At 44.4% G+C, this 20,295-nt stretch overlaps 1 pseudogene; it reads right to left on the bottom strand.

Moving 5' to 3' along the window:
* Positions 1 to 20,295, bottom strand: part of LOC114301378 (uncharacterized) — a 52,219-nt pseudogene that overhangs the window by 14,079 nt on the left and 17,845 nt on the right.

Here is a 20,295-nt window from a genome sequence, read left to right as displayed (position 1 = left end):
TCATCATCCATTTCATGCCTTGAAGTGTTGTTCTTTTATGCCTTGAAATAGGTCTTAAATGCATGCCTCTTGGTTTGTGTCCCTTAGCTGCCATATCAGTGGGTTTTGGAGGTCCTTTTTGCATGCTAAAACTTTGTTTTGTATTGAAAAGTTCATGCCATGTTTGCTTGGGGTAGGTGTCGAGTAATGCCCTCTTTTGTGCCCTTGAATGCCTCCTATCTTACACCCATCCCCTAGCATGTTTTTGCATCATTCTTCGCATGCTTTTCAGATTTTAACATGAGTGTTTAATGTCCATGTATATCACCTTTGAGTGTTCTTGAGAGTAGCCTTCCATGCTTGGGTTTTTGGCTCATTGGTGTGCACGTTTGCATGAGCACTTGTCCATCATTTTTGGCACTTTTGTCCACTGTTTTGGGGTGTGGCTGAGGCCTCCCATTTCAGTTTAAGACCACCCTTGTATATAGTTGCATACTTAGCATGTTACATGTTGCATTCCATTAGTTGCATGCTTGCATTATGTCTTGTTTGCATGTTTGCATATTGTTTAGTTAGTTGCATCACATAGTCTTGTTGCATGCTTGATATGTTCATGTTTAGCTTGCATGAATAGGTAGCATGGCATTGCATTAGGTGCATTACTTTGCATGGTATATGACATACATCGCATTACATTTTGCTTGGTTTGAGGTGTCAAACCAAGTATGAGGATTGAGAAGTGTTCGTGCTTGCAGTGACGAAACACGTTTTAATCCTCGGTCGCCAATGCCCTTGATCTCAACATGATAGGGCGCTGGCACTCATTTGTTTTGTTGCATGCATTTACATTGATTGGAAAACTTGGTGTCTTAGGCCATCATGCATTGGAATGCGTGATTGGTGGCTCGAGTACCGAGGGCCACACTCCCTTGAATCCATAACATGATTGGAAGAGTGGCCATGCACACATTTGCTGGAAAATTCCATGCCATACACTGCTTGCCCTCTGCTGCTGTCAACTGCAGGATCCTGCAGGAATAAATGGCCGACCGGCCATCTCTAGTGCCGACCGGCCAGCCATGTCCAGCCGATGACACCATCTTTGGTCGATAAGCCTGTTCCCATGGCCGTTGACCTTTTGTTCTGGCTGGTGGCACTCCACAGCACTCAGAAGGAAGATCAAGGTAGTTCTGGGGACTTTCATAATTTTCAGAGGGGTGAGGCAATGTAAACAGAGGCCACAGTGGCATGGTACCGGGTTTTCGGGCAAGGCAGATCGAGCATGCATCATCCACGCATCCCGAGGCAGGGCTGCGGCCACCTTCCTTCTGCATTTAATTTGTTAAATAATTAGAAGTTCTGTAATAATTAATTTAGTAGTATTCCTTTGGTTGTGTAATATTTATTCGGACACTCAGAGTGAGGGCAATTGTGTAATAAGTGTGTGTGAGTGTGCGTATGTTTTCCAGCCCCCACTTCTTTCTTCCCTTTTATTTACTAGCTTTCGATGGTTAGTATTAGGACATATTTAAATTAGCATACCTTATGTTATGCATGCGTGCATTCATACATTTGTCTTGCATGCACTGGGCTTGGCGTATCATGCTAACTGCATTGTATTTCAATTCCAAATTGAATACGTGTTATCTGTTGCATTTCACATGCCATGTTTAGGATAGCCGAGCCTGTCTAGATTGTATCTTTGCATGTGTTGCATTAGCCATTTTAATCATGAACTAGGATCATGCATATGATTACTAACTAGTTTATGTTTTGGCTTGGAGTACTCGGTAAGCATTTATGTTTTAGCATCCTTGCATGAGTGTGAGTGTTACCATGATAACATGCTTACCATGAGGCTATATGCTTACGTGTTATAGCTGCCTGAATGTCTGTGGGTGAAGGTTGGGTTACTTAAATTGGAACAATGCATTGAATGCAAGTTTTAAGCCCACTTGAGGGTGGCAAAATTCATGTCTTAAGCCTACTTGCGGGTAGCACCATCAAACCATTTTCAAATAAACAAACATGACATCTTTTGTTCCAATTTAAGTGACTTAGTCTATACTTGTTTGCTGTGCGCATCACGTAGTAAATCTAGGCTAATAACCGAAATAAGAACGCATAATGTTTTCAAAACTAGAAATCATGGTTAGTGAGAGGGGGGGCTCATAGCTGACCTTCCCCAATCGTACCCAAGTTCCCGAGCCGAGGCAACTTTGGTGATGACAGACACATGACCTTAGGCAAACAAGTCAGGGTTTCCTAAATTCTCCCAAAACAAAATATTTAGGTGGCGACTCTGTATCTAGCAAAGCATTCCATGTTTGGCACTTCTTTACAAAAATCTGTTTCCAAAATGATTTGCCGGATTTGGACTCTTTGGTGATTTATCAATCTCACATTGCACATTGTGAGATCAAATTAAGAACCGACACAAATCGAGTCTGAACTGTAGCATGAGGCCCAAGGGCGCGTCTACAGTTTCTGGCGACTCTGTTGGGGAGTTTAGAGAACTTGACTCGAACGCATGATATCCTGTTTTGACTACACTTATGTGCTTCTTTGCATTGCATGTGCATTTGCGCCTAGGACACCGTGTTTGCCATCTGCTATTCCTGAACGGTTTGCCGGAGGCTTGCTTTGTCAAAGCATGCCATAAGGCTGACCGGTTATGGGCTCTGCCAGTATGGGAGCACAAACCCCGATTTTACCGGGGCACCATTTTCGACCATTCGACCTAGTGCATATTCGGAATCCATAGTGACCATTCCAAGCTAGGACAGGTTTCTTACCCGATTATAGGTTGTTTGAAACCGCTGCGTGCGTAGTGAAACCCTACCCCAACATAGGGGTGTTTTGGTTCTCACTTGTTTGTTATGTGCTTTAGAGTTGGTTTCTACAGGAGAATGCATGTATCAGCTCACAAGTTTGGCTATCAGGCCTGCGGGCACCAGTTCAGTATTTTGGGAATCAGTTATCTGCGGGTATCAGATTCAATTTTCGGGAACAGTGATTGGGAACAATAAATCAGCATTGAGGAATAGTGTATTCAGCTTATCAATCGTGTGTTGTGATACCCGACTGTGTGTTGTGTGTATTTATTTTATGCTGTTATGCTGCCCGTTCGTCTGGTTATTTATTTCCTTATTGCTTTATTTATCTTTTTGCTAGGTAGTTTAGCACGATTGCTTTCAACCTAGTAGATATTCCCAAAGCACTCTGGACTAGAGGTCGCCGACTTAATCGATTTGAGGATCTGGTTGACGGACAACCAGTGTTTTATTCTCTACCCCTGGTTATTAGACAAAAGCCAAGAAGACGTAGTGTGTTTGAGCAGAGATTACCAGAGCAGTGGTCAACCCTACCAGCGGACAATCAGGCCGAGGCCTCAATTTTCACCATAGAAAGGGAATATATACCGGTCATTCAATCAGAACAGAGCAGTATGGCAAGCTTAGAGGAGATGGTGTGCCAGCTCCAAGAGGGCATCAAAATTATGCAACAAGACGCTGTCCGACAGGCGGAGTTCGCCAAACAACAGGCCATGGTTATGACTGAACAAGCAGAGTAAATCATAAGGCTACAGCAGCAAGCCGGGGCGTCTGCTTCACATTAAGCTCCTCCTCCACCAAGGGTTCTGATACCCGAGGAGACACCAAATGTCCAGAATATCCAAGAGGATACAGACATTCCAACGGGGCCGACTCCGCCCCCGATTCTACTGCAACTATCCAAGGCACCCACGCCTATCAATGCACCGGAGTCTCCCTTCGAGTTTGAAGTGGATCCCCCGGCATTAAAGCTGAGCAAGCTGGAAAAGATGTTTAAGAAATCCCAGGGAGTCAAGACCATCCCTGATATTGAGGACGGGTATACCGACGCAGCTGTGACGCTGCCGGACCGATTCAAGATGCCACACATTGACCGATTTGATGGGTCTAGGGACGCCATGGTGTACCTGAGGTTGTTTTCAGATATCTTAAGGCCGATGGGCCTCACCAGACTACAGAAGCTATCTTTGTTCAGCCGGACCCTGTCGGGTGTGGCGGCCATCTGGTACGCAAAATTAGAAGATGATGTCAAGAGAAACTGGGATGAGATGGCTGAGGCGTTCATTGCACAGTACTCTTATAATACGCAAATCGAGATTACGACCCGTGATCTTGAGACAACAAGGCAGGAGCCTAAGGAGAGCTTTTCGTAGTTCATAACCAGATGGAGGGCCAAGGCCTCCATGATGACCCTAAGGCCCATCGATAAAGATCAAATTCAAATGATTGTGCCCAATCTCCAGCCTAAGCTGATGCAAAAATGATCGTGCTCCTCTTCCCTACCTTTTCAGATCTGCATGAGATGGGAGTATAGATTGAGGATGCCTTGAAGCAGGGCTTGATTGACAATGATACAAAGCAACCCAGGAGAACTTTTAACCGCAACACTAATGCAGGCCTGAGCGACGCTACAACTACAAGAGCCTCAGAAGTGACCATGGTCACCACCATTCCCCCTCCAAGAACCATGGCAGCTACGCCGTTCTCTGGTGCGTTCGAAAGTAACACACAAACAGCCAAATACCCGCCCATAAATCAAAGAACCTTCGCTCCACTATATATGCCCCTGTCCAAATCTCTGGGGGTTTTAATCAAAAAAGGGCACTTAAAGCCCCTAGAGCAGAGGCCATTGCTGGAAAAACTTCCCCCTACCCACAACCCAACCAAATATTGCGCATTTCACCAGCAGCACGGTCATGACACCAACCAATGCTACCGATTACGTCATGAGATTCAAGATCTCATTGATAATAGGGTGATTATACCTCCTGAAAAAACTAATGTCATAACAAACCCTCTCCTACTGCACCACCAAGCTCCACCTTCCAAAAGAATCAATTTTATCCAGACTGGGGTTGTGTCTTACGATCCTAGCATATATATCACCCCATCCCACCTACCCAAGCCGGAGGTGCTCCTTCCTAACTGCACTGATTTGTGCATGTTGGACATCTCCAAAACCCAACCTGAACCAATGGTAGTGACTGTCGAAGACAGAACAGGGGAGTTTGCCGAGGAGAATGTGATTGTTGAGTCAGAATATTAGGAATCTGGGAGTTTTGCTGAAGAGATATACAGTCCGAGTGACTACATTTTATCAGTAGGCCAAGATAGATCAAGTGTAGAATGGCCAGAAAGGGCAGAGCTTTGTGTGATACAGGGGGATAGATTTGATCAGAGATCAGAGGGCTTAGCGGTTGTGGAAGGGGACTTTGCTGACCTCCAATTTTTCAATGAATAAGGCCCAGGGGACATGGCCGTCAACTGGTCAGATTTCGAGGAATCAGTAGAGGCTACCGGGTGGCTTGATGACCTACCAAACGTTGTCGAAGAATTTCAGTTGGAATGGGGCCCGTCAGGGGCAAGGACATCAGTTGTGGCCGAAAGGGCCGAGGATCGGAGTGCATCGCCGGAGAACGCCGGTGTTAAGAATTTCGCTCGGGATCTGGGCACTTTGAATATGGGAATTATGGAACAGACAGCTGTACTAACGCAGTTGGAACAGGAAAGGCTTGAGGATTCTGAGAGAATCAGAAAAGCTAAAGCCCATGAGGGGACTGAAAATACTGTGAGTACAAGGACAATAGAAACGGAACCGGACAGGTGTCTGTCGGTTGCCGATGGAATGTGGTGGGAGGACGATGATTTATGTCTTGTCCACATGGATGAGGATTAGGGGAGCAATCAACCAGACGATACCTGGTACATCGGCGAAGTCGATCATATGACTAGAAGCGGGTGGTATTTTAAGCCCCCACATCTAGATCAGCCAGAGGCGTTTGGGAAAGATAAGGAGACGGAGAAACAAAAAGAGAAGCAACTCAAAGAAGAGACTGTACTGAAGCAGTTGAAAAAGATACAAGCAGACATCTCCATCTGGGGACTGCTTATGGCATCACGTGTTCATCGACAAGCCGTCCTATCGACAATGGACAAGGCTAAGCTCTGAATAGACACTACGCCCAAAGAGCTGGTGGGTTTAGTTTTTTCGGGAGGGGCTATCCTGATGTTGACTTTCTCCGACAAAGAGTTGCCACCTAAGGGTGTGAATCATAACAAGCCACTCTACATCTCTGTGGAGTGCAGAAACGAATGGATACCCGTAGTGCTTATCGACACGAGGTCGGCCATCAATGTGTGCCCGGCAAGGACTGCATATGCAATCGGTTTAAAGACCGCGAATTTTGTGCCAACAGCCCAGGTGATTCAGGCATATGATAACACGAGCAAAGAAGTAATGGGGACAGTGAAAATTCAGGCCAAGGTCGGGCCAGGACAGCATGAGGTAGACTTTCACGTCTTAGAAGTTCCAGCGACATTCAATCTACTTTTGGGGCGGCCCTGGTTGCATCAGGTAAAGGCAGTTTCGTCCACCTTACATCAGATGGTGAAATACCCCCATGGGAAGGGAGTAGCCATTGTTTTTGGGAATTCATCGATTCATGCACCACCGGAGGTGTCTACGCTAGTTTTGGAAATTGAGCACGGTATGGAGGATGTGTTCTTGTCGGGTTTTACCTTAGCCAAGGCTCGGGTTGTCCAGAATATTTTGGCTGTTAATGAAGGGGTGTATGTCAGTGCTCAATCAGTATACTTCATGAACAAGCTCCAACACATCCCCGGGATGGGATTGGGAAAGGGCGGCCGGAAGGCTGTTGCAGCGTTGGCCGAAGTGCCACACAACCCACACTCCTTTGGCTTGGGTTATCTGCCCACCAAAGAGGATTGGGTGAGGAAAGGCAGGGAGATTGTCGGGAGAGCTAGAGCGAAGCAGGCAGGGAAGCCTTTTGAGTTAATGCACTGACCCATCCAGGGTACCCTAAACGGACGCTTCGTCTAGGAGGGGGAGGACTTTCCATTTTGTGGCTTCCCAGAGCCATGGTTGAACGCGGAGAGAAAATGCGTGCCGGGGTTTGAGATCTTCTTCGACTTACAGTTATCTGGGGATGACGTTGCCGAAGAGAAAATGGACCCGTTAGCTGAGGCTAAGCAGAGCAAGAAATTGGAGTCTGAGGACGTTGAAATTAAAATGGGGGTAGCACTGGCTTGTCTACTTTCAGATCCTCCGATCGAATAGAAGTGTTTGGGGGATAACTTCTTGGTGTCCATGATCGGGAATGAAACAGCTACGAGTCTACCAGCAAACATTTTGGATGCATCTATCGCACCTTCTCTCATTTGGCAGTACGAGGAGGGATTTTTGTCAAGCAACACAGGGTCAGGTAGTGAGCCGGAGTCTGATTCCACCAAGTCTTGTGAGTCGAAATCAGGTTCCAGCTCGACTGAGTCTGAGTTCGGTATTCCTGGGGGTGATAATCCAGATGCCACAGTCCTGTCTAGGTCATCTTTTTCTTTCTCTTTTGAGTCTGTTGTAACAGAAGAATCAGACGATTTGGATGTGCTTAATGAGAATGATGTGGCTGTGGTTTCTGAGTACTTTTCTGTGCCCTTGATTTATTGCATTAACTCAGACTTTCAAAATTTTGATGAAAACGACGAGGAAGAAATTCCTCTGATTTTGCAACGCTTAATTGAGCAAGAGTAGGCGAGATTTGTTAAACCCTTAGTTGATGAAATCACTACTGTGAATGTGGGTACTGAGGAGGACCCGCGGCTGGTCCAGATCGGGTCCATGTTGTCTTCAGAGGAACACGAGCGCTTAGTCGCTTTATTAAAAGATTTCAAAGATGTTTTCGCGTGGTCCTACGAAGACATGCCTGGAATCGATCCTGAGATTGTACAGCACCGGATCCCTCTTGACCCCGAGGCCCGACCCATCAAGCAAAAACTCAGAAGAATCTGCCCTGACTGGGCCATCAAGATTAAGGAAGAGGTCACCAAGCAAATCGACGCAGGGTTTCTGCTGGTATCCGAATACCCGACTTGGTTGGCCAACATTATTCCGGTGCCGAAGAAGGATGGCAGGATCAGGGTATGCATGGATTTCAGGGATTTGAACAGAGCTAGTCCGAAGGACGACTTTCCCTTGCCACATATCGATGAGTTGGTGGATTTCACAGCGCGGCATGCGTTGCTTTCATTCATGGATGGCTTCTCAGGCTACAATCAGATAGTGATGGCACCCGAAGATCGAGAAAAGACTGCTTTCACCACCCCGTGGGGGACTTACTGCTATAGAGTGATGCCGTTTGGGTTAAAGAATGCTGTAGCTACATATCAACGGGCCGCGACCACAATATTGCATGACATGATCCACAAAGAGGTTGAGGTGTACGTGGACGACATGATTGTCAAATCCAAAGAAAGAGAGGGCCACTACACCGCCTTGCAAAAGTTCTTTCAAAGGATCAGAGAATTTCAGTTGCGACTGAATCCTCAGAAGTGTACGTTTGGTGTTACAGTGGGAAAGATGCTGGGGTTTCTGATTACACAAAGAGGTATCAAAGTCAACCCTTTTAAAATCAAAGCCATCTTAGAAATGCCACCACCAAGGACTGAAAAGGAGGTGCGAGGCTTTCTGGGTAAAGTGCAATTCATAAGGAAGTTTATCTCAAAATTAACCTTGACTTGTGAACCACTTTTTGGTCTCCTGAAGAAAGGAACGAAGTTCCAGTGGGACGGCTGATGCCAAGCTGCTTTTGAACAGATCAAAGAATACTTACAGAACCCACTCGTGTTGTCACCGCCAGAATCGGGGAGACCATTGATATTGTACCTTTCAGTAACTGAGACTACAATGGGCTGTATGCTCGCGCAAGAATCAGAGGACAAAGTGGAGAGAGTCATCTACTATCTGAGCAAGAAGATGCTTGAGTATGAGACTCGCTACACACCGTTGGAGAAGGCTTGCTTAGCCTTGGTATGGGCTACTAGGAAGTTGCGGCACTACCTGTTAGCTCACTCTGTAATGTTGGTTTCACGACTGGATCCCATCAAATATCTTTTCGAGAAACCGGCACTTACGGGTAGGCTAGCTCGTTGGTTGTTGTTGCTTTCCAAATTCGATCTGAAATATGTGACACGCAAGTCAGTCAAGGGAAGAGCAGTAGCGAAATTTTTAGCTGATTATCCGGTGGAAGGGGGTGAAGCAGTCGAGTACTTATTTCCAGATGAGACCATTTTATATATTGAAGACGAAACTTGGATGATTTACTTTGACGGAGCGTCAAAGCAGTACGGGTATGGGATAGAGGTGTTGCAGATAACACCCGACAATTCCCGTATCCCTCTAGCCTTCAAACTCCGGTTCAAAGTCTCGAACAACGAAGTAGAATATGAGGCATGTATTGCCGGTCTAGAAGCAATCCTGGAACTAGGGGCAAAATGGTTAGACGTCATCGGGGACTCGAACCTTGTTGTGTCTCAATCAAAAGGAGACTAGAAAGTCAAAGAAGAAAAGATGATAATGTACCACCAGACCTTGGACTTGTTAATTCCTCAATTTGAGAAGCTAAATTTTGCTCATCTGTTAAGAGAAAACAACAGGTTCGCAGATTCATTAGCAACTCTATCTTCCATGATAGACATCCCGTTTGGAGTCCGAATGCGTCCGATCATCATTGACCAGAAGTTTGCGCCAGCGTATGAATCAATTGTTGCCATAGATGAGGTTCAGGACGAGAACCCTTGGTATTACGACATTTGGAACTTCTTGGAGAAGGAAGTGTATCCGCTAGGGGCAAATGCCAAGGACAAAAGGGCAATCAGAAGAATGGCCATTCAGTTCATCATCTGCGGGGGTAAGCTGTATAAGAGAGGTCATCTGGGAATGCATAAGCTGTGTGTAGAAGCCGAAGAATCGAAGTGCCTGATGGAGGCCATCCATGGAGGGGAATGTGGTGCACACATGAACGGGGTGATGTTGGCTCGGAAGATCCTCAGACAGGGTTACTACTGGTCTACCATGGAGGAGGATTGTATCGGCTTTGTTTGGCGATGCCACAAATGTCAGATCCATGCAAACCGCATGAACATTCCACCGTCAAAGCTATACGATATGACTTCGCCATGGCCATTTTTGGTTTGGGGAATCGATGTGATCGGGGCTGTCACTCCGAAGGGGTCGAATGGACATGAGTTCATCCTAGTCGCGATAGATTATTTCACGAAGTGGGTTGAGGCCCAGTCTTATGCAGTGTTAAAGGCGTCGCACGTTGCAAAGTTTATCAGAAACAACATTCACCTGTCGTTATGGGGCCCCAAATGAGATAACTTCAGATAACGGTTCTCACTTCAAGAAGGAAGTGATTGACTTGTTGGAGAAATACAATGTGGCTTTTCATAAGTCCTCCATATACCGGCCTCAGACCAATAGAGCGGTTGAGGCCGCCAACAAGAATGTCAAGCGCATTTTACAGAAGATGGTGGAAACCTACCGGGACTGGCCAGATAACCTACCGTTTGCTCTGTGGGGCTACCGAACTTCAATTAGAACTTCTATTGGGGCGACTTCGTATTCATTGGTTTATGGGATAGAGGCTGTTCTATCTATTGAAATTGAGATTCCGTCTTTGAGAGTGCTGACTGAGTGTCAGATAGCCGAGGCAGATTGGCAGCAGAGCAGGTTTGAGCAACTCATGCTCTTTGACGAAAGAAGATTGAAAGCACTGTACAATGTTCAAGGTTATCAGCACAGAATTGTCAGGGCTTTCAACAAGAAAGTTAAGTCCCGAAATTTGAAGGAATGAGATTTGGTGCTCAAGGATAACCGAGCTCCCATCCACGACCCGAGGGGCAAGTTCAGACCTAATTGGACTGGTCCTTACATCATCAAGTGTATCTGGTCGGGTGGAGCTGTCGTTCTGATGGACCTAGATGCCCTAGAGTTCTCACAACCGATCAACATGGAAAAGTTGAAGAAATATTACCCCTGAGAAGCTCGCTAGGCCGAAAACCCGGAAAGGCGACCTAGGCAAAAGTTAGAGCATTGAAAAATTTGAAATTATAAAAACTGAGCTCGCAAAGTTGAAAACCACAAAGGGCGGCCTTGGAAAAAGTTAGAGTGCAAAAGGAGAGTGAAAATACTCGAGTGAACCCAAGCCTGAACTACGTAAGGCTTGATTCCCATCTTTGGGATACGTAGACAACTTCATCCTGAAGTTCAGCCATAAACACTTCCCCGATCAACTTTGTCCATTTGATCATCTCAGCCATCTTTGTCTAGTCAGCATCCAAGAGCTTCGGTAGTGATCTCCGGTGCAGTACTTTTCAGACTAGGGGCAACTTTCCAGTTGCTGGAATCTGGGGTTTTACATCTCAGCGACAGATTTCAAGCGTGTCCAGTTCTAATCCATGTCGAAAATGACTTTGAAAAGTTTTGATAAAAGTTGACTTTGTTCAAATTAATCTTTTTACAGCTTAGACCATTTTTGGACCAAAGCGGAAAATGTTCAGTACCCAAAACCTTCAATTTCATTAATTTCAATATAGAGTTCTCCTGCTCTTGCATACAAATTGAAGTTGCATTTTTTTATTACATTCATAAAGAAAACTTGAAAGTACTAATAAAGCAATAAATCCAGGGCATAGATAAGTCAGGTGTTCCTACGTCCCCTCCCAGAGCTGGTCGAAGCCTCTGTTGCCAAGCTGGGCCCAATCTGTGTCTCTTCATTGAGCCAATCTATGCACTCATCAGACAAAGTGCAACTGAAAGTGGGAGCGGGGGCCAGAAGCTCTCTAGTTCCCCACGTCGTGGCATACCGAGCAAGTTGCACACCTCGGACTGGGAATGCAGCTGGATACTCTATTCCCTCTGGTGGGCAAATCTGATCATGGCTGAACTGGCGCTGGAACCGAAAAGGAAAATAGAACACGCAGTGCGCCAAGCCAATCAACTGAACCCCAGTCTGCCGGGACATGCTGTAACTCATAGCCGGTAGGTTGAGCCAAGGGCACCGCCAAGCAATACGGTCCGCAGACAAGCTGCACATCCAATCGAACCACCATCCCTCATCAAGGGCATCGACTAGACGACGTCGGAAGAAGTAGCCGCAGGCTGAGTATGCTGGGCAAGAGTCCACAACCTGCAACTTATCCATCAACCACACCTGGGAAGGGATGAAAAATGAGAGAATAAAGAATAGAGAGATGTACGATGAGAGAAAAGTGAGAAAAGGGTTTTGTGAGAAAAATCGAGCCTGAGGGCCGAGCGATGTGAGCAATACATATGTGAGATTGGGTGGGAAGCATTACCTGCAGCAGTAGTGGACTCCCCGCAAATCTGGTCGTTTCTCGGCGATGAAAAGTGTCCAAACCCATCAACGTCTCAACCAGAGTCATGGCAATGCAGCTCTTGCCCTCCTTCAAACCTTGGGCAACCTCGATCAACCGGACACTAGACCCTCCGGAGCCCGAGACAAACAAGAAATTAGATAGCATGCACAAACAAAGGGCATGTCACCGAAAGCCTTGCCAATGATGGTCACCGCGGTCACCGGCATCAGAAAACCAACAAATCAAACTCGGAATATCCAACATTCCATCACAAATCAAAGATCGAGTGTCATGCATAGTAAGTCCACACATTCGCCCTAAGGCTTGGGCGTGGCCAAAGCGAAGCTGAGGCAGAACTTCTTCGTTGCGCTCGGATTCCATCAAAACTTGGAAGTCTTCGAATGTAGGACATACCTCTTGCCCACCAAAGCTAAAGACATGTGTTACCGGATTCCAAAACCTTGCCGCGGCATAGAGAAACGGAAAGTGCAGCAGGGTACGACTCAGAGTGAATAGTGCATTAATATCGAAGCCCCAAAAATTCAGCTTTTCCGAGCCGTCCAAGTTAGCAATCCAAGCCGTAAGATTCTAGGCAAGAAATTCTTCCATTTGGAGAAAATCAATGTTGAATTGAGAAAAACTACGAAGTTGAGGCTTTTTGTAGGGGATAAGGTGTGAATGGAAGACAGCTGTCAGCATTCTGGTGGTCCTTCCCATACATGGCCGGCCGGCTACAAATAGTGCCGACCGACCACCAATTTTGGTCGATTTATCAAGGCTGTTGGCCAATGGCCATTTCTCAAGGCTGGTGGCTTTCCCCTGTGGCCGGTGGTCTTCCTTCTTGTTTCATGAGCTGTCGATGTGCTGAAAATGCTGAAAATTTGAGGACTGACACCACTTCTAATGCCCTCCGATGATAATTTCTGCGGAGTCACGCCCATTTGCTTATCGAGTTGTACTTCATTTTGTTAAGTCTTTGTTTTGCTTATCAAGTTGTACTCACACTTGGATAGCTTATCGAGTTTCTTTGTTTTGCTTATCGAGTTGTACTCACGCTCGGTTAACTTATCGAGTTTCTTTGTTTTGCTTATCGAGTTGTAAGTCGGTTCACTACCTGATTATTATAATGCAAGTGCTTAATTTTCAAACAAAATTTCAATTTCATTCACATTGTTATGTGATGCCACACGATGCGATGCATAGGGCAACAAATGTAACACCTTTTTGAACAAAATAGCTATTTCATTTCCATCATGTCTTTTGCAAAAAGATACATAGTTTTGAAGAAAGTAAAACCTGCTTGAGGCAGTGCAATGTGATTAAAACTAACAGTAGAAAAGGAAAGTAAAGCGAAAGGAGAGCAGGGCAGCAAAGTGTCAGGATTGATACCAGTAACCTCCCCTTGTGGTCAATGCACCTCCTGCACCCTTGTTCGGGTCAATTATACGGTTTGGCACCTTCGTTACTCGAGATAGTGCAAGAAAGTGCGCTTTGGAATGTTAACTGGTCTTCGTGCTGACCTCGAGCCATGTTTTCTGTGTGCGATGTTCGGTGCGTGCAAGGAGCATCCTTTCCCGTATCCTTTTGTGCCTCGCAGAGTCCGCAAATCGCTTTAAACATGTTGTATTACATTGCTTTGATATGACTATGATTAGCACGCTCGTTACGCATCCTGCTTTCAACAAATGCCTCGTCTTGATTTGGTTGCATCTCAACAAATGCAAGTAGCATGCCTTCACTATACTTATGTTGTACATGCATTTGAATTCCTGCTATACACATTGCTTGCATTATTGCATGCTTTACTTACATGTGTATATGTATTCTCAGGTGGTTACACATTGTATACGTTTTGCGTGTACTTTACTTACATGTGTTCATACCTTGCTTGCCTTGCATGCGTTTCTACATATGCTTTACTTACATGTGTTTATGCATCTTACAGGAGGTTACACATTGCTTGCGTTAACCCGCATGCTTTACTTATATGTGTTCATTCCTGCCATACACATTGTTTGTGTTAACCTGCACACTTTACTTACACGTGTTCAAGTTTCTTTCTATACACATTGCATGCGTTGTCGCATTATGCTTTACTTACATGTGTTCAAGTACCTTTTTATACACATTGCATGCGTTGTCGCGTTATGCTTTACTTACATGTGTTCAAGTTCCTTTTTATACACATTGCATGCATTGTCGCGTTATGCTTTACTTACATGTGTTCAAGTTCCTTTCTATACACATTGCATGCGTTGTTGCGTTATGCTTTACTTACATGTGTTCGAATCCCTTTCTATACACATTGCATGCGTTGTCACGTACGCTTTACTTATATGTGTCTATATTTTCACACATTGTGCACGTTGTCACGTGTTCTTTACTTACATGTGTTTAGGCCTTCATAGCATTGTTATGCTTGCCTTTAGTCACATTGTTATGCTTCCCACTCAATTTGTGTTGTAACGCACTTTCAATTGCATTGTCATGCATACTGCTAACGATATTGTACCTGTTAAGTTTCTCTCTTTTACAGACACGATATTGTACATACGGTTCATTTGAGGCTGGTGCAACCAGACGAATCGGACAGGTATTGTATTCTCCGCGTGAAACATAACGAGAATTACATAATTCTCTTACATCCTTTCTGCATTATAGTGTAGTTGGATTCATGTTAGACTGCTTAAAACTGTTGCATTTATTGTATGTATATGCTTCGTTACAGCTTTCTTTGCATGATCATAAGTTATGCTCAGCTTCTTGCATTATTAGTTGCATTTTGCCCCTGCCTTCGGGCGCATATCTTTGTTTGAAGCTTGTATGCATTGTCCAAGTCTTCGGCCTTGTCAAAAATGGACTGTCTCTGGGCTTTGACACTCACTCCCGTCATTGTTATGACTTTCGAGTTCTGTCAAAGAGGGGCAACTGTAGACACCCCATTTTTGACCGTCCTCAAGACTTGGACGTCACCGTTTGAACACTCGGTGATCATCCACGTTTGTGTTCGTCTTGAGTTCCCGGAGGTCTCGGCTACGCGCCTTGTCTTAGGACCTCTTGACTCGACTGTGTTGTGTTTGGTTTTGCACCAAACACTTGTGTTTTTGTTTGGAGGGCAAAGAATGGCTTGTTGGCCATCCCCACTCCTCACCGGCCATGGCTTGAGGTCACCGGCCGTGTCTTCTTGCCACCGGCCATTGGCGATGGCCGGTCGGCATTTTGTGTGGTCGATCGACCATTTAGTTGGCCGATGGCCTCCTTTTCTGGCCGGTACCACATTGTTGCCTCTTGCAGGCATGGTGCATGCCAGTTGTGCCAGCTGGGATGCACAGACCCTCCCCCCACACACGTGTGTGGCTGTTTTGGCCCCTTTGCCCCCTTTTTTTGATCCAAACCTCTTCTAGAAGATTGCACCATTTGCTTAAGCTTCTTGAGGAAGCTTGACCCTTTGTCTTAGCTTTCTCAAGAAGCTTGGACCTTTGGGATAGCTTCTCTTAGAAGCTTGGTCCCTTTGACCCTTTCATTTAGCTTCTCTAAGAAGCTTCAAGCCTTTGCCTTGTCTATATAAGGAGACCTCTCTTCTCCATTTGAGAGGTTCAGCAAAACCAGACCTTATATGATATATATATATGATATATATCACTCTCTCTCCATATATCTCCCTCTCTCTCTCTTCATTTGTATGTGTTTGAGGGCCTAAAAGTGTAGTTTGTTCTTAGTTTTGCACTAGAACACCTACTATTACACCATACTTCGACTTGGGAGGTGTTGAGAGGTTGTTCTCAGAGTTTTGAGCTGGTTTTGATCATAAGGAAGAGGCTGAGGTTGCTATTCTTCAGGTGTTCTTCAAGGGTAACACTATTTGCTTTATATTCCCCAATCTTGCACTAGTTTTTAACCCACTTTGCACGTTGTTTTAGACTTTTTGTATAACTTGAAAAAGTCTTTTATTTTCATGCTTAAGATCTTTCATTAAGGACATTTTGTTGTTTGGGGTCGACCTCCCCCTTTTAGGCCTTGTTTGGCTCTTTTTACGCTCTCTTTGTTAAGCTTTGAATACTATTGTGTTTTGGCCTTCTCACCACTGGAATCTAGTGGATTTTCATTAGTGATGAAGAGGGTTTGAGGTCTTGCATAGGGGAGGGACACCCCTCTCCCTTTGTTTCTCTTTTGTTTGCATTTTTGGCTCATAAGGGTAGCATGCATGCTTAGTTGCTTTTAGCTTCATTTTAGAGCTTTTTGGGTGTTATTGGGTCATATTACATCTCTGTTTTTGGTCGGATTCATGCCCCTTTGCATGCATAATATACTTGCTTTGCATTCCTCTTCTTTGCCTAGAAATGCATCGTGCCTTTAAGACCATCATGCATGCATGTTCTTGCCTAACTTTGTGAAGTTCTTGGTCATATTTCATCATGCTTGAGGTCTGTTAGGCACTGATTTGATCATATTTGCCATGTTTGGTATAACCTCTTTGCATTTTGGCTTGTGAGCCTTTAGTGTGTGAGTCATGAGCATGCTTGAGTTGGGTTGTTTTAGTGATTTGGAATCATTTCTCATGCCATTTCAGTCCCTAATCCATGCTTGTATGCTTGCATTCATCATCCATTTCATGCCTTAAAGTGTTGTTCTTTTATGCCTTGAAATAGGTCTTAAATGCATGCCTCTTGGTTTGTGTCCCTTAGCTGCCATATCAGTGGGTTTTGGAGGTCCTTTTTGCATGCTAAAACTTTGTTTTGTATTGAAAAGTTCATGCCATGTATGCTTGGGGTAGGTGTCGAGTAATGCCCTCTTTTGTGCCCTTGAATGCCTCCTATCTTACACCCATCCCCTAGCATGTTTTGGCATCATTCTTCACATGCTTTTCAGAGTTTAACATGAGTGTTTAATGTCCATGTATATCACCTTTGAGTGTTCTTGAGAGTAGCCTTCCATGCTTGGGTTTTTGGCTCATTGGTGTGCACGTTTGCATGAGCACTTGTCCATCATTTTTGGCACTTTTGTCCACTGTTTTGGGGTGTGGCTGAGGCCTCCCATTTCAGTTTAAGACCACCCTTGTATATAGTTTCATACTTAGCATGTTACATGTTACATTCCATTAGTTGCATGCTTGCATTATGTCTTGTTTGCATGTTTGCATATTGTTTAGTTAGTTGCATCACATAGTCTTGTTGCATGCTTGATATGTTCATGTTTAGCTTGCATGAATAGGTAGCATGGCATTGCATTAGGTGCATTACTTTGCATGGTATATGACTTACATCGCATTACATTTTGCTTGGTTTGGGGTGTCAAACCAAGTATGAGGATTGAGAAGTGCTCGTACTTGAAGTGACGAAACATGTTTCAATCCTCGGTCGCCAATGCCCTTGATCTCAACATGATAGGGCATTAGCACTCAGTTGTTTTGTTGCATGCATTTACATTGATTGGCAAACTTGGTGTCTTAGGCCATCATGCATGGGAATGCGTGATTGGTGGCTCGAGTACCAAGGGCCACACTCTCTTGAATCCATAACATGATTAGAAGAGTGGCCATGCACACATTTGCTTGAAAATTCCATGCCATACACTGCTTGCCCTCTGATGTTGTCAACTGCAGGATCCTGCAGGAATAAATGGCCGACCGGCCATCTCTAGTGCCGACCGGTCAGCCATGTCCAGCCGATGACACCATCTTTGGTCGATAAGCCTGTTCCCATGGCCGGTGACCTTTTGTTCTGGCCGATCGCACTCCACAACACTCAGAAGGAAGCTCAAGGCAGTTCTGGGGACTTTCATAATTTTCAGAGGGGAGAGGAAATGTAAACAGAGGAAACAGTGGCATGGTACCGGGTTTTTGGGCAAGGCGGATCGAGCATGCATCATCCACGCATCCCGAGGCAGGGCTACGGCCACCTTCCTTCTGCATTTAATTTGTTAAATAATTAGAAGTTCTGTAATAATTAATTTAGTAGTATTCCTTTGGTTGTGTAATATTTATTCGGACCCTCCGGGCGAGGGCAATTGTGTAATAAGTGTGTGTGAGTGTGTGTATGTTTTCCAACCCCCACTTCTTTCTTCCCTTTTATTTACTAGCTTTCGATGGTTAGTATTAGGACATATTTAAATTAGCATACCTTATGTTATGCATGCGTGCATTCATACATTTGTCTTCATGCACCAGGCTCGGCGTATCATGCTAACTGCATTGTATTTCAATTCCAAATTGAATACGTGTTATCTGTTGCATTTCACATGCCATGTTTAGGATAGCCGAGCCTATCTAGATTGTATCTTTGCATGTGTTGTATTAGCCATTTCAAACATGAACTAGGATCGTGCATATGATTACTAACTAGTTTCTGTTTTGGCTTGGAGTACTCGGTAAGCATTTATGTTTTAGCATCCTTGTATGAGTGTGAGTGTTGCCATGGTAACATGCTTACCATGAGACTATATGCTTACGTGTTATAACTACCTAAATGCCTGTGGGTGAAGGTTGGGTTACTTAAATTGGAACAATGCATTGAATGCAAGTTTTAAGCCCACTTGAGGGTGGCAAAATTCATGTCTTATGCCTACTTGCGGGTAGCACCATCAAACCATTTTCAAATAAACAACTATGACATGTTTCGTTCTAATTTAGGCAACTTAGTCTATACTTGTTTGTTGTGCGCATCACGTAGTAAATCTAGGCTAATAACCGGAATAAGAACGCATAATATTTTCAAAACTGGATATCATGGTTAGTAGAGGCCGATCTTCGGATCGGGCAAGAGGGGGGGCTCATAGCTGACCTTCCCCAATCGTACCCAAGTTCCCGAGCCGAGGCAACTTTGGTGATGACGGACACGTGGCCTTAGGCAAATGAGTCAGGGTTTCCTAAATTCTCCCAAAATAAAATATTTAGGTGGCGGCTCTGTATCTGGCAAAGCATTCTATGTTTGGCACTTCTTTACAAAAATCTGTTTTCCAAAACGATTTGTCGGATTTGGACTCTTTGGTGATTTATCAATCTCACATTGCACATTGTGAGATCAGATTAAGAACCGACACAAATCGAGTTCGAACTGTAGCATGAGGCCCAAGGGCGCCTCTACAGTTTGGCATCCCACAGACCATAACTGTGGATAGTGGGACTATGTTTGATGGGAAGATAGTAAGATCTTTCACAGCAGAATTTAGAATTAGTTTTATTAATTTCACCCCTTATTATGCACAAGCAAATGGTCAAGCTGAATCATCTAACAAATCCTTGAAAAAAGGAATATAAAGAGTTATGGAAGACAATCCCAGGGATTAGCATAATTCGTTATTAGATGTGTTGTGGGCTTATAGGACTTCTCCAAGGTCAAGTACAGGAATCACTCCTTATGCCTTAGTATATGGACATGATGTAGTGTTCCTGTAGAAATTAATATCAAATCCTTGAGAGTAAAATGCCAAGACCAGTTAACAATTGAGCAATATCATTAGAGTATGTTCTTGGAGTTAGAGAATGTAAATGAAGCTAGAATTTTGGCATTAAATAATATTTTTTTCCAAAAGAAAAGGACAGTCAAAAGTTATAACAAGAAAGTCAAGCACATTAGCTTTGATGAAAGAGATTTGGTATGGAAGACGATATTGCCAATAGGAATTAAGAGCCATAAATTTGGCAAATGGTCACCTAATTGGGAGGGACCATACCAAATTCATAGAGTCCTGCCTGGGGGAGCCTACCATCTGAGAAATTTAAATAGTTATGTGCATCTTAAGAAAATCAATGGCAGATATTTGAAGCCTTATTATCCAACTATGTGGGAAACACAAGGAGTGTAAGATCATCATACAAAACATGAGCAAAAGATCAGAACATGTTTGGATAAATAAAAATCTTTCATTTCATAAAGAGTTAAGTACATGAAGCCATAAATTGGACCAAAATTAGTGTAGTGTTTCAGTTATTCCCCTACAATGGCCTCCCTATTCCTAAGGGATAGGAACAATTGTATAGTTGTAGCCATTTCTTGCCTCCTATCAGCTAACGCTTGATTGGTAGTCTGTAATTTCTCAGCATTTCGATCAAGGCTAGGTTAACTATTGCTAACTCCTCTTCCAGTTGTGC

Source organism: Camellia sinensis, chromosome 6 (genome assembly GCF_055761805.1).
Source record: "Camellia sinensis isolate YWXY chromosome 6, ASM5576180v1, whole genome shotgun sequence".
In the NCBI taxonomy this organism is placed as follows: Eukaryota; Viridiplantae; Streptophyta; class Magnoliopsida; order Ericales; family Theaceae; genus Camellia; species Camellia sinensis.
Note: the sequence above shows the minus strand (reverse complement) of the source record. Positions and strands in the feature narration are given on the sequence as shown.